Genomic DNA, 14,249 nt, shown 5'->3' with positions numbered 1-14,249 from the left:
TGCCATTTCCTTCTCCATCCAACGCATGCATGAATGCTAAGTCACTTTAGTCGTGTCCAAGTCTATAACTTGGCTGTTTTATTGTTAACAAATGTAATCCAAAGGGCATTGGAGATTGACTTGTTCACTGCTCTGTGCTCAGCACTTAGAAGAGTGACTGGTGCTGGACGTTGTTAAATTGCATGTGCTGGAGTCCCCCAGATCCTGTAGGAGTAGCAGGTAAGCGACCTGGGAGGGTGGCAAGAAACTGGTAGCCTGCGCAGCCTCTTTAACCAGGGAGGGAAAACCAAAGTCACAGGAAAGAATGTGCTGTGTGTTAAGTTGCTTCACTCGTATCCAGCTCTTTGTGATTCTATGGACTGTAGCCCACCAGCTCCTCTGTCCATGGAATTCTGCAGGCTAGAATACTAGAGCGGGTTGCCATTTCCTCCTCCAGGGGATCTTCCCGACCCAGGGATTGAACCTGCCTCTCTTATGTTTCCGGCCTTGGCAGGCGGGTTGTTCACCACTAGTACCACCTGGAAAGCCCCTCTTAACTGCCCTCTGTGTAGCTTTTCTCTGCTGAGGGTCACAGACTTGCTTAAGAAGGGAGGCAGATCCTGTACCTACTCCAGCCAACACTCGAAAGCATCCAGCCTCTCTCTCTCTCTTTTTTTTCTCTTGTTGCAGAGCACGGACTCTAGAGTGCAAGGGCTCAGTAGTTGCAGTGTGTGAGTTTCTAGTTACCCTGAGGCATGAGGGATCTTAGTTCCCCAACCAGGGATTGAACCCACATCCCCTGCATTGGAAGGTGGCTTCTTAACCACTGGACCACAAAGGAAGTCCCCCCCTAGCTTCTCTCTTTTGTGTAACCTAAACCCTTCATCCTGAACCTCCAGCTCAGGTCTGAAACCTGGTAGGGGAGCAGGATTGATCTGTGAGCTTTTTTTTTTTTTTCCTTTTAAAATGAAGTGTAATAAATGTACAGAGAAGTGCACATGTGTGTGTAGTTTGATGAATTTTCACAAAGTGAACAAACCAGATAGTCCTCAATTCAGGAAACAGAATATCGTCCACCAGCCTTTCTGATGTTCCCCAAGTGCCACCTCCCCGTCACTACCCCCGCCTCTTTCCCTTGGGAGTCAGGGGGATCCTTCCCCCAGAGCCTCTGCTTTATGAAGCTGACCGGAGGCCCGGTGTCAAAGCTGCACAGGTGGTTTACATGCATAGAGAGGTTTGGCAACTACTCCTGGAAGTCGCATCATCTCTGTTGCAAGTGGAATCAGAAGCTGCTCTATTCCCAGTCTTGGGCTCAGCACCAGTAGCTGTCTGGCTAGGTTTCCCCATGAAGCAGTGGGCATTTCCTGTATCTGGGGCCTGCAGAACACGGGAGGGGCAACTCCTGGGCTCAGGAAGGCTGGTGGGTTAGTTCCAGCCTGGGCATGTGGCCCTCCTTCTCTGGCAGGAGGTGCATGAAGAGGTATTTTTGGAAGGTGCAGGAGTTCTGTAGCCATTTGGAAAATGCCTGCTCATAGGCTGGGCTGGATTTTCATTTTAAAATGATGATGTGGCTGAAGGGCCTGACCTGGCCAGTTTTCCTGGATCTACGGGTGGGGAAAGCGAAGAGACATGCTCATTTTTTCCCCCTTTTTCTTTAAATTGTGTCACCATTTTCTTTTTGTCTCAAATCCCTCTAACCCACAAGCTTCAAGAGAATCGTGAAGTGTCTCCCGCAGTTCATTGGCTCTTTGATGCTGTTTGCAGGTAGGTGTTTTTCTTGTCTCAAATCAGCCAGGGCTCTGGGGTCACTTTAAGTCGAGTGAGAGTTTAACCTTCAGTTCTCCACCAAGGATCTCTGGCTCTGGAGCCCTCACCTGGAGTCCCCTGCGCTTCCAGGCAGGGCCCTGAGTGCCCTCCTACTCTCTCCCCTGCGTCTCTCTCTGCTTTGCCCTGCTGCCTTCATCCTCACTGAGAGCTGCAGCTTTTTTAAAAAAAAAAAATTGTAATTGATTTACAGTGTTGAGCTAATCCCTACTGTATAGCAAAGTGATTCTGTTATATATACGTATGTACATCTTTTTCATGTGTTTTCTATTATGGTTTATCAAAGGATATTGAATAGAGTTCCCTGTACTGTACAGTCGGACCTTGTCGTTCACCCAGTGTATATATAATAGCTTACATCTGCTAACCCAACCTCCCACTCTGCCCCTTGCCCAGCCCCCTCCCCCTTGGCGATCACCAGTCTGTCTTCTGTGTCTGTGAGTCTTTCTCTTTTGTAGATAGGTTCACATTTTAGGTTCCGCATGTAAGTGATATCATACTGTATTTGTCTTTCTCTTTCTGTCTGACTTAGTATGATCATCTCTAGGTCCATCCATGTTGTGGAAAAGGCATTATTTCATTCTTTTTTATGGTTGCGTAGTATTCCATAAATATATACTACATCTTCTCTATCCTTTCATCTGTCGATGGACATTTGTTTTCTTGTCTTGGCTATTGTGAATAGCACTGCTGTGAGCACTATTATAGAGGTGCATGTATCTTTTTGAACTGTGGTTTTGCCTGGATATATGCCCAGGAGTGGGCTTACTGGACCATATGGCAACTCTAGTTTTAGTTTTCTGAGGATCATCCATACTGTTTTACGTACTGGTTGTACCAACTTACCTTCCCACCAACAGGGTAGGAGGGTTCCCTTTTCTGTACACCCTCTCCATCATTTATTTGTAGACTCTTTTTTTAATTGGAGCATAATTGTTTTATGAGGTTGTGTTAGTGTCTGTTGTACAATGAAATGAATCAGCTATATGTATACGTATATCCCCTCCCTTTTGGACTTCCCTCCCCAACCCCCCATCCCACCCATCTAGGTCACCAAAGAGCAACAAGCTGAGTTCTCTGTACTGTATCACAAGTTCTCCATTTTGACCGGCATGAGGTGGTACCTTACTGTAGTTTTGATTTGCATTTGTCTAATAATTAGCAATGTTGAGCATCTTTAATGTGCTTATTGGCCATTTATATGCCATCTTTTGGGATACCCTCATAGCTCAGTTGGTAAAGAATCCGCCTGCAATGCAGGAGACCCCGGTTCGATTCCTGAATCAGGAAGATCCCTTGGAGAAGGGATAGGCTACCCACTCCAGTATTCTGGCCTGGAGAATTCCATGGACTGTATAGTCCTTGGGGTCACAAAGAGTCGAATACGACTGAGTGACTTTCACTTTCATATGCCTTTTAGAGAAATGTCTATTTAGCAGCTGCAGGTGTTTTTTATTTTAAGTGATTTTATTTATGTATTTATTGGCTATGCTGGGTCTTGTTGCTGCTCAGGCTTTTGCTGTAGTTGATGTGAGCAGGGGCTACTCTCCAGTTGTGGTGGGCGGGCTTCTCATCGCAGTGGCTTCTCTTGTTGCAGAGCACAGGCTCCAGGGCATGTGGGCTGCAGTAGTTGCAGTTCCTGAGCTCTAGTGCACAGGCTCAATAGTTGTGGCACGCAGGCTTGGTTGTTCTGCTTATGGGGATCAGGGATCAAACCCATGTCTCCTGTATTGGCGGGCAGATTCTTTACCACTGAGCCACCTAGGAAGCCCCAGTTGCAGTTTTTGCTAATCATCTATCCATTCACTCACTCATCCATTCATTTGACCAGTGCCAAGCCCTGTCCTGGAAACAGGATGGAGGATCAGGTAGACAAACGACTTTGTATCATCACCATTTTTGCCTTCACCCTTGAGAACTCTTTGTCCCCACTTCTCTACTTCCTCCCAAGGCCATTTCCATGCTCTCTGAAGAACCTCTGCTCCTTCACTTGCATAGCAAAGGGAGCCTGTCCTCCCCATTATCTGTGTCCAAACCCCTTGCTCCGTTCAGTTCAGTCGCTCAGTCATGTCTGACTCTTTGTGACCCCATGAACTGCAGCACACCAGGCCTCCCTGTCCATCACCAATTCCTAGAGCTTACTCAAACTCATCTCCATTGAGTTGGTGATGCCGTCCAACCATCTCATCCTCTGTCGTCCCCTTCGCCTCCCGTCTTCGATCTTTCCCAGCATCAGGGTCTTTTCCAATGAGTCAGCTCTTCGCATCCAGTGGCCAAAGTATTGGAGTTTCAGCTTCAACATCAATCCTTCCAATGAACACTCAGGACTCATATCCTTTAGGATGGACTGGTTGGATCTCCTTGCAGTCCAAGGAACTCTCAAGAGTCTTCTCCAACACCACAGTTCAAAAGCATCAATTCTTCGGCGCTCAGCTTTCTTCACAGTCCAACTCTCACATCCATACATGACCACTGGAAAAACCATAGCCTTGACTAGATGGACCTTTGTTGGCAAAGTGATGTCTCTACTTTTCAATATGCTGTCTATGTTGGTCATAACTTTTCTTCCAATGGCCGCACTCACCATCTGCAGTGATTTTGGAGCGCAAAAAAATAAAGTCTGCCACTGTTTCCACTGTTTCTCCATCTATTTCCCATGAAGTGATGGGACCAGATGCCATGATCTCAGTTTTCTGAATGTTGAGCTTTTACCCAACTTTTTCACTCTCCTCTTTCACTTTCGTCAAGAGGCTCTTTAGTTCTTCACTTTCTGCCATACGGGTTGTGTCATCTGCATATCTGAGGTTATTGATATTTTTCTCAGCAATCTTGATTCCAGCTTGTGCTTCATCCAGCCCAGCATTTCTCATGATGTACTCTCAGTTCAGTTCAGTTCAGTCACTCAGTCGTGTCCGACTCTTTGCGACCCCATGAATCACAGCACGCCAGGCCTCCTTGTCCATCACCAACTCCCAGAGTTCACTCAGACTCACGTCCATCGAGTCAGTGATGCCATCCAGCCATCTCATCCTCTGTCATCCCCTTCTCCTCCTGCCCCCAATCCCTCCCAGCATCAGAGTCTTTTCCAGTGAGTCAACTCTTCACATGAGGTGGCCAAAGTACTGGAGTTTCAGCTTTAGCATCATCCTTGCCAAAGAAATCCCAGGGCTGATCTCTTTCAGAATGGACTGGTTGGATCTCCTTGCAGTCCAAGGGACTCTCAAGAGTCTTCTCCAACACCACAGTTCAAAAGCATCAATTCTTGGGGTGCTCAGCCTTCTTCATAGTCCAACTCTCACATCCATACATGACCACAGGAAAAACCATAGCCTTGACTAGACAGACCTTTGTTGGCAAAGTAATGTATCTGCTTTTGAATATGCTATCTAGGTTGGTCATAACTTTCCTTCCAAGGAGTAAGCGTCTTTTAATTTCATGGCTGCAGTCACCATCTGCAGTGATTTTGGAGCCCAGAAAAATAAAGTCTGACACTGTTTCCACTCTTTCCCCATCTATTTCCCATGAAGTGATGGGACCGGATGCCATGAGCTTTCAGCCCACTTTTTAACTCTCCACTTTCACTTTCATCAAGAGGCTTTTGAGTTCCTCTTCACTTTCTGCCATAAGGGTGATGTCATCTGCATATCTGAGGTTATTGATATTTCTTCCAGCAATCTTGATTCCAGCTTGTGTTTCTTCCAGTTCAGCGTTTCTCATAATGTACTCTGCATATAAGTTAAATAAGCAGGGTGACAATATACAGCCTTGACGTACTCCTTTTCCTATTTGGAACCAGTCTGTTGTTCCATGTCCAGTTCTAACTGTTGCTTCCTGACCGGCATACAGATTTCTCAAGAAGCAGGTCAAATGGTCTGGTATTCCCATCTCTTTCAGAATTTTCCACAGTTTATTGTGATCCACACAGTCAAAGGCTTTGGCATAGTCAATAAAGCAGAAATAGATGCTTTTCTGGAACTCTCTTGCTATTTCCATCATCCAGCGGATGTTGGCAATTTGATCTCTGGTTCCTCTGCCTTCTCTAAAACCAGCTTGAACATCAGGAAGTTCACGGTTCATGTATTGCTGAAGCCTGGCTTGGAGAATTTTGAGCATCACTTTACTAGCGCGTGAGATGAGTGCAATTGTGCGGTAGTTTGAGCATTCTTTGGCATTGCCTTTCTTTGGGATTGGAATGAAAACTGACCTTTTCCAGTCCTGTGGCCACTGCTGAGTTTTCCAAATTTGTTGACATATTGAGTGCAGCACTTTCACAGCATCATCTTTCAGGATTTGGAATAGCTCAACTGGAATGCCATCACCTCCACTAGCTTTGTTCGTAGTGATGCTTTCTAAGGCCCGCTTGACTTCACATTCCAGGATGTCTGGCTCTAGATGAGTGATCACAGCATCGTGATTATCTTGGTCGTGAAGATCTTTTTTGTACAGTTCTTCTGTGTAGTTAAATAAGCAGGGTGACAATATACAGCCTTGACATACCACTTTTCTATTTGGAACCAGTCTGTTGTTCCATGTCCAGTTCTAACTGTTGCTTCCTGACCTGCATACAAATTTCTCAAGAGGCAGGTCAGGTGGTCTGGTATTCCCATCTCTTTCAGAATTTTCCACAGTTTGTTGTGATCCACACAGTCAAAGTCTTTGGCGTAGTCAATAATGCAGAAGTAGATGTTTTTTCTGGAACTCTCTTGCTTTTTTGATGATCCAATGGATGTTGGCAATTTGATCTCTGGTTCCTTTGCCTTTTCTAAATCCAGATGCCTTCTCTAAACCCCTTGCTGCTGACCCTCATTTCTAGCTCTCTTGGTCCGAGACAGAGAATAAAAAAGTAATTCCTTTGGCATGAGTTTCTTCCGCAGCTTTTCCTTTCTGAGACCCTCTCTGTCCCCCATCCTCTCTCCATGCCAGATCCTGGAATGGAAGTGCCATTTGTAGGCACTGCTGTACTTTTGTCCTTCCAGAAACCAAAGCAGGGAGTTCCCCAGTTGCCTAATGGTTAGGACTCGGAGCTGTTACTGCCCAGGCCCCAGATTTGATCCCTATTTGGGGAACTAAGATCCCATAAGCTGCATGGGTCAGTCCAAATAAAAGAAACCAAAGCAAAACCAAAGAGTGGTGGCAGAGGTGAGAGGAAGGGATGGAGAGGGTCTCAGAAAAGAAAAGTTGGGGAAGAAAATAAAATAAGGGCTCTGAAGGGCTGGGCTGCTTGCTGGGAGATGACTCTCTGAGGCAGAAGCAGGGTAAAGGGTGACCTAGAAGATGGCAGTGGCTTCCGGGTGCTCACCGGGGTGTCAGTGAACACTCTTCCACTTCTTCTCTTTTCTTGGACCTGCCAGACTGAAAGAAGCAGTCTCTGAGTCCTTTAAACTGCCTATTGGTCAGAGGGAGAAGCTGTCTAGGCTCTCAGGTAAGGTCTCTGAATCTGAGCTGATCACCTGGAAGAGGTGTATAGCTGGGGAGGGAAAATAGATCCAGGGCATTCAGAGAATATGTGCTGAACCTGAGAGTCACTAAATGACACAGAGCAATACATATGCCATGTGAACTGGATGTTCATAAAGCCTTGATCAGTGAGTTTTCCAGAAAAGAGTCTTTAAAAAAATTACATATTTGTTCATTTCAAATAGATAATCCAAGCACAGGGCACAACATTTCAAAAAGTGCCAGAAGGTATGCGTAGTAAAAAATAAATGTCTTTCTCTCTTCTGTGCCCAAGTTCTTCAGTTCCCTTTGCAGAAACAACTACTGTTGTCAGTTTTTATTATTGTTGTTCAGTTGCTAAGTTGTGTCTGATTCTTGGCAATCCTGGCATGGATTGCAGCAGGCCAGGCTCCCCTTCACTATCTCCCAGAGTTTGCTCAAACTCATATCCATTGAGTTGGTGATGCCATCCAGCTCATCCTCTGTCACCCCTTCAATCTTTCCCAGCATCAGGGTCCTTTCCAATGAGTTGGTTCTTTACATCAGGTGGCTAAACAAAGTATTGGAGCTTCAGCTTCAGCATCAGTCCTTCCAATGAATGTTCAGGGTTGATTTCATTTAGGATTGACTGATTTGATCTCTGAAAATCACAAGTGTGTTTGTGTGTCTGTGTGTACTTGAAAAAATACAAATGGGCATATTATATATACTGTTTTTAACTGTGTTCTTTTAAGAGTATATTTTAGAGTCTATTTTCTTAACATATACTGTATGGGTTGGGGTAGCTTTGAAAAGCAGAAAAACTTTGTTCCCATACAGCCCTGGAGCTTTACTTCAGATCAAACAGCTCCTTATTTGCAGCTGTTTTTTTTTTTTTTTTTTACAGACAGTGTGGTCCTGGGGCGACCTGAAGCTGTCTTGCTCAGGGAAACATCCTGGCATGGAACAGGCAAGGAGCTAACATCCCTGCCAGATTTCACTGGGATTCACGTCCCCCATTCATATGGAATTCCCTACATCTGGAATTTGTTCTCAGAGTTTATATGAGAGATACCAGCACCAAGCTCCTACCTGGCTACTCAATTTTTTTTTTTCCCCCAGGTCTTGTAGGTGGGTGAAGTGTTTTCTGGGTGTTGTGGAGGTCATTTCACAAAGCTGCATTTCTGGCTCATGGAGAGAGGCTGGCAGGGGCTGTGTTTAAGGGATTAATGCCCCATGGTGCTGTCTGTGGCTTCAAGATTACTCAGGTCAGGGTGAGCTGTTTCCCTGAAGCGGTCTGGAATGCAGGAAGTGGAATGGGACATAGCTCTTAATGTTAAAAGACTGGTTAATCAAACCACTTTGGGTGCAGGTGTATCTGAATCACCTTGTAGAATGCTGTGTCCTTTCCCTTTCCTCTTGCTCTCTGCCTGCCAACGTTGTTCATTTTCTTTTCTTTTTCATATTTATTTTATTCATTTATTTGGCTGTATTGGGTCTTAGTTGCATGGCACAGGGAATCTCTGATCTTTGCGGCATGTGGGGTCTTTAGTTGTGGCCTGTGGGATCTAGTTCCCTGACCAGGGATCAATCCCGGGTCCCCTGCATAGGGAACAAAGAGTCTTAGCCACTGGACTACCAGGGAAGTCCTGCACCTTTTCTTTTGATGAGCTTTCTAATCCTAGTGGTCCATTTCTGCTGCCCCAAAGCAGCTTGGGTCAGATCAGATCAGCTTCCTATTTGATTTAATGTTCCAAAGAAAAAATATCACGGTGGGTATTTCTTTAAATTTCGTCAGATCGAATTGCTTACAAGATTTTTCCAATCAAATAAAGGGAAAACAACCAGATATAGTGATCCCTTGTTCTTAGAGTGGCACCATAGCCTGAGGCTCTTGGAGGTTTATTACCTTATTTGCTCTTTTAAAAAAATAACAGCTTTATTCAGATATAATCCACATACCATATAACTCACCGATTTCAAGTAAACAATTCAGTGGGTTTTTTTTAATATATTCAAAGAATTGCACAACTATCGCCTCAATCAATTTTAGAACATTTTCATCAATCACTCCCTCCCATCAAAAAGCCCCATAGCCATTAGCAATTACTTCCCCCTCAGTCCAAGGCATCCACTAATATACTTGTTTTTTTCTATGGATTTGCCTGTTCTGGACATTTCATATAAAGGGGCTCATATAATATATGGTCTTTCAAGACTGGCTTCTTTCATCTAGCAGGGTATTTTCAAGATTCAGCCCTGTTGTAGCATTTATCAGTACTGACTGGAAGAAACACAAGCTGGAATCAAGATTGCCGGGAGAAATATCAATAACCTCAGATATGCAGATGACATCACCCTTATGGCAGAAAGTGAAGAGGAACTCAAAAGCCTCTTGATGAAAGTGAAAGTGGAGAGTGAAAAAGTTGGCTTAAAGCTCAACATTCAGAAAACGAAGATCATGGAATCCGGTCCCATCACTTCATGGGAAATAGATGGGCAAACAGTGGAAACAGTGTCAGACTTTATTTTTCTGGGCTCCAAAATCACTACAGATGGTGACTGCAGCCATGAAATTAAAAGACGCTTACTCCTTGGAAGGAAAGTTATGACCAACCTAGATAGCGTATTCAAAAGCAGATACATTACTTTGCCAACAAAGGTTCATCTAGTCAAGGCTATGGTTTTTCCTGTGGTCATGTATGGATGTGAGAGTTGCACTGTGATAAAGGCTGAGTGCTGAAGAATTGATGCTTTTAAACTGTGATGTTGGAGAAGACTCTTGAGAGTCCCTTGAACTGCAAGGAGATCCAACCAGTCCATTCTGAAAGAGATCAGCCCTGGGATTTCTTTGGAAGGAATGATGCTAAAGCTGAAACTCCAGTACTTTGGCCACCTCATGGCGAAGAGTTGACTCATTGGAAAAGACTCTGATGCTGGGAGGGATTGGGGGCAAGAGGAGAAGGGGACGACAGAGGATGAGATGGCTGGATGGCATCACTGACTCGATGGACATGAGTCTCAGTGAACTCCAGGAGTTGGTGATGGACAGGGAGGCCTGGCGTGCTGCGATTCATGGGGTCGCAAAGAGTCGGACACGACTGAGCGACTGATCTGATTTGATCACTCTTGTTTACGGTCAAGTAATATTCCATTGTGTGGCTCTGTCATATTTTACTTATTCATTAATTAGCTGATGGACATCTGGGTTTTTTCCACTTTATTGGCTATAATGAGTAAGGGTTCTATGAACATTCCTGTAGACATTTTTGTGTGGACCTCACTTGAATTGGGCATCCCCAGTGGCTCAGCGGTAAAGAATCTGCCTGCAATGGAAGAGATGCGGTTCTATCCCTGGGTTGGGAAGGTCCCCTGGAGGCGGGAATGGCAACCCACTCCAATGTTCTTCCCTGGGAAATCCTATGGACAAAGGAGCGTGGTGAGCTACAGTCCATGGGGTCACAGTCAGACATGACTGAGCACATAGGTACACTTGATCTTTACAGCAACTCTCAGAGGTTTACAGACCTAGTTCTATAGACAACAAAACTCATTCCAAGATTGTAGACAGAGCCCATGCTTTTTCCAGTCTATGTTCACAGAGCTGAAATAACTGCTTCGACAGAACGTGCTGTGGATATGTCCGCAGGAAGGACCTGTGAACAGGAATGGTTATTTTTCAGTTGTGAAATTTCAGCCCTCTCCCCAATGTCCCCCTTCTCTTTGCCTTTTCCCTCCTCTCCTAGTTTTCACTTTTAAGTATCGGGGTTTCCGCCTCTCTGGTGGGTACAGAATCCACTCTCACTCATTTATACTTTGATGTGGAATATAATTTTGTGAGAATGTGATATTTGCACTTTCGAATCACCCCGATGAGGTGAAATCTCCTCTGCTAGTAGCAAGCACTGAGGTGCTATTTGAAGCAGGGACAGGCAGAGGGAGGATTTCTTGGAAAAGCTCCTTCTCCTGTCGGGTCCCAGGTTTCCAGGATGAAGGCCACCCACCGTGGGGGTTGGGCTGCGTGGACCGCCACCTGTCCGCGGCCTCCCCTCTACCCCCAGCTAGGCCGCGCGCACCGTTGCTCTGCAACCACCCGCTCACGCAGGTGGCGGCCCCAGAACCCTGCAGGGAGCGCGCGCACACACCGGGACTCAGGGCCGCCCGCGCAGCCCCGACGTCAGACCCACCCCTCTCTTCAGTGCCTGCCGGGCCCGGCGGGAGGCCGAGCCCCGCCCCCCTCGGAGGGCAGCCTGTGGAACCCACGAATCAGAGAGACCGACACATCGCCCAGCCGGGAGCCGGGCAACCAATCGCCGCACGTGTGTGATCCCGTGCCCGCTGGGGAGGCTGGCTGCGGGAGCTGAGGCGGCGACGGCGGGAGTCGCTGCTGAGGCGGCCGCGGGCGCGGGTCGTGTCAGCGCAGCTCCTCGGGGCTGGGCCAGGCTGGCAGCAGCTGGCGCCTGGCGGTGAGGGCGGGCTCCCGGGGTGGGCGGAATGGCCCCCACCTAGGGCCGTGGCAGTAGTGGCTGAGCCCAGGATGCTGAGGAGGCGGCGCGGCGGCTCCTCGCTCTTTCCAGGTAAGGGGGACGCCGCGCTCGTGGCGGCGCGCCTCCCCGGCCCCGCTGTCTCCCTGCTGCCGCTCACCTGGCTCCGAGTCCCGGCCGCGTCTGTCCTGGCATCCCTCGGCCCCAGTCACCGCCGGCCCGCGTATCTCCCCTGGGGCTAGTCCAGCCCCGCCCCCTCAGCGCGGAGCCCCGTGTCCCGGCCCGGCCGGGCCCGGCTCCGGAGCCCGCACCCCTGTCCTCGGCGCCCGCGTTTCCCGGTCTCGGGCTTCCCCGTGGCCCGACTCGCCCCCGCCGTGGTCGGCCTCCGCTCTCTCCCGCCCCCTCCTCGCCTTCCTGTCCCTCAGGCTGGGCCGGCACAGTTTCCCAGCCTCCGCAGTCCTTCGGGGCGCCTTCCGGGGATGAGCCGCCAGGGCGTCCCCCGGATCGGACTTCTGCCCTCTTCTCTACCGGGACTTCCCTTACCCAGGCTCACCCCATCCTTGCCCTCCTGTACTGGGTCCTCTAGGCATTTCACTCGCGCCCTCCCGCCCCCCACCCCACGCCCTGTGTCCCTGGGTTTTGCCCTTTTGCCCCCAGATGCTTTCCTTTCCCAACTCGCCCCTTCTCTCTCCATTTTCATCCCCCACCGTCGCTAACACATCTTTTCCTCTACGCTTAAACCTTCAGACAGTGGTCCTCTGCTGAGTGCCCGGTCTATACAGTTTTAGCGTAAGTCGTCTTTAAATGAGCGACACCCTTAACAGGTAAAGTGTGTTGCTTAGAGTTTGGCACACAATAGGTCTGGTACGTGGTAGGTGCTCACGCGTGTTACCCTCTTCCTCCTTTGAGGCCTTTGTGCCCTCCAGATAGAGGTAGCAAGACGTCCAGTATCCAGTACCTCAAGAGTAGAATGGGAGGTGGCAGGATGAATTAGGCACCTCCAAGTGTGATGAAGAGATTGCATTGTCAGTTATTTACTTACAGCAGTCATTCCGAAGAATTGAATTTTGCCATCTTTGTGTCATGTATCGTTTTCTAATAATTGGCTTTGTAAAGAGTTCTTAATAAGGTTTGCAACTTAGTCCCACCACCCCATCTCCTTTGCTGAACTTTTATTTTTAGGGAAGGAAGAGCCCGCACCTCCTAGTTGAAATTGCATTGTGTCTAAGAAGGGTTTAGAGTGTTTATCTCCCAGCTGGATAGTCCAGTCCCGCAGTGAATTTTCACCCTTTAAGAACCTAGAGAAATCAGGTTTAGATTTCTTGGAATCAACCGTGGAAGGGATCAGAAATGCTTAGGAGTGGAAGTTCTGACAAGTTCTCTCAGAGTGAAGGAGGAATTAGCCACCCCCGCCCCGCTTTCTGGCTATCAGAGGAAATAACTAGAGTCGATTTTTAAAAAGAATAAAATAAGTTTGACTTTTGAAAATTATAAGCCGTGTTACTGGCCTCAAGCCATTCTTGCTCATTTGCTCTGATGATTTCCAAGCCTGGGTGAATCAAACAGTTGGCTTTTTCTGCTCCTGGAGGCTTGAGGAAAGCGTGTGACTGAACTGCTGGTGCTGTTCTAAACTTTTGGATTCCAACTTTGCTCGCGATGCCTGGAGATCCTTTGACTCACTACCTATGTACCTCTTATGTACCTAGACCTCATTGCTATTTCTAGAGCTTTACCATTTTCCTCTTCTTGACTTATCTTACTCTTGATTTCTTTACATTTCTTATTTTGCCTCTTACCTCGCAGAATTGGTGGGCATCAGCCCTGAACCCTTAAGGGTCTGTCGTTTATCTGTGTGCTTGTACCTATCTGATTTCTGATCGCCTTTTCTTTTATCAGAGGAAGAAGGTATTACTTTCTGAGGCTAACATCTTTCATGTTCTGTATTCTCTCTTTTTCTCAGCTTGCACACATGCTCAGGTTTTCACCATCTACAACAAACCAAAACGAAACATTGCCTTGATGTTCTTTCCCTTAGATTAATGTGGTATTCCTTAGGATTTTGTTTTCTGTTCTTTCCCCTGTCCTCTAGTTTGTGTTATTACACTTTCGTTCATGGCTTCTAGTAGCACCCATATATTTTTGGTTTCAGTTCAGTTCAGTCGCTCAGTCATGTCCGACTCTTTGTGACCGCATGAATCACAGCATGCCAGGCCTCCCTGTCCATCACCAACTCCTGGAGTTCACTCAGACTCATGTCCATCAAGTCAGTGATGCCATCCAGCCATCTCATCCTCTGTCGTCCCCTCTCCTCCTGCCCCCAATCCCTCCCAGCATCAGAGTCTTTTCCAATGAGTCAACTCTTCGCATGAGGTGGCCAAAGTACTGGAGTTTCAGCTTTAGCATCATTCCTTCCAAAGAAATCCCAGGGCTGATCTCCTTCAGAATGGACTGGTTGGATCTCCTTGCAGTCCAAGGGACTCTCAAGAGCCTTCTCCAACACCACAGTTCAAAAGCATCAATTCTTCGGCGCTCAGCCTTCTTCACAGT

General features: G+C 47.3%; 1 protein-coding gene across 3 annotated transcripts in view; it reads left to right on the top strand.

Annotated features, from left to right (window-relative positions):
* Positions 1-1,719: 1,719 nt before the first annotated feature.
* TPST1 (tyrosylprotein sulfotransferase 1) overlaps positions 1,720-14,249 on the top strand; it is a 116,279-nt gene continuing 103,749 nt past the window's right edge. The window contains exon 1 of one of the 3 annotated variants that reach the window (XM_027526966.1): positions 1,720-1,743. The gene's annotated coding sequence lies outside the window, so the exon portion shown is untranslated. Of the gene's footprint in view, positions 1,744-11,563; positions 11,796-14,249 lie in introns of those variants that run through there. The other 2 variants (XM_027526967.1, XM_027526965.1) reach the window with 2 other exon arrangements.

The sequence above is a fragment of the Bos indicus x Bos taurus genome, chromosome 25 (assembly GCF_003369695.1).
Source record: "Bos indicus x Bos taurus breed Angus x Brahman F1 hybrid chromosome 25, Bos_hybrid_MaternalHap_v2.0, whole genome shotgun sequence".
Taxonomy (NCBI): Eukaryota; Metazoa; Chordata; class Mammalia; order Artiodactyla; family Bovidae; genus Bos; species Bos indicus x Bos taurus.
Note: the sequence above shows the minus strand (reverse complement) of the source record. Positions and strands in the feature narration are given on the sequence as shown.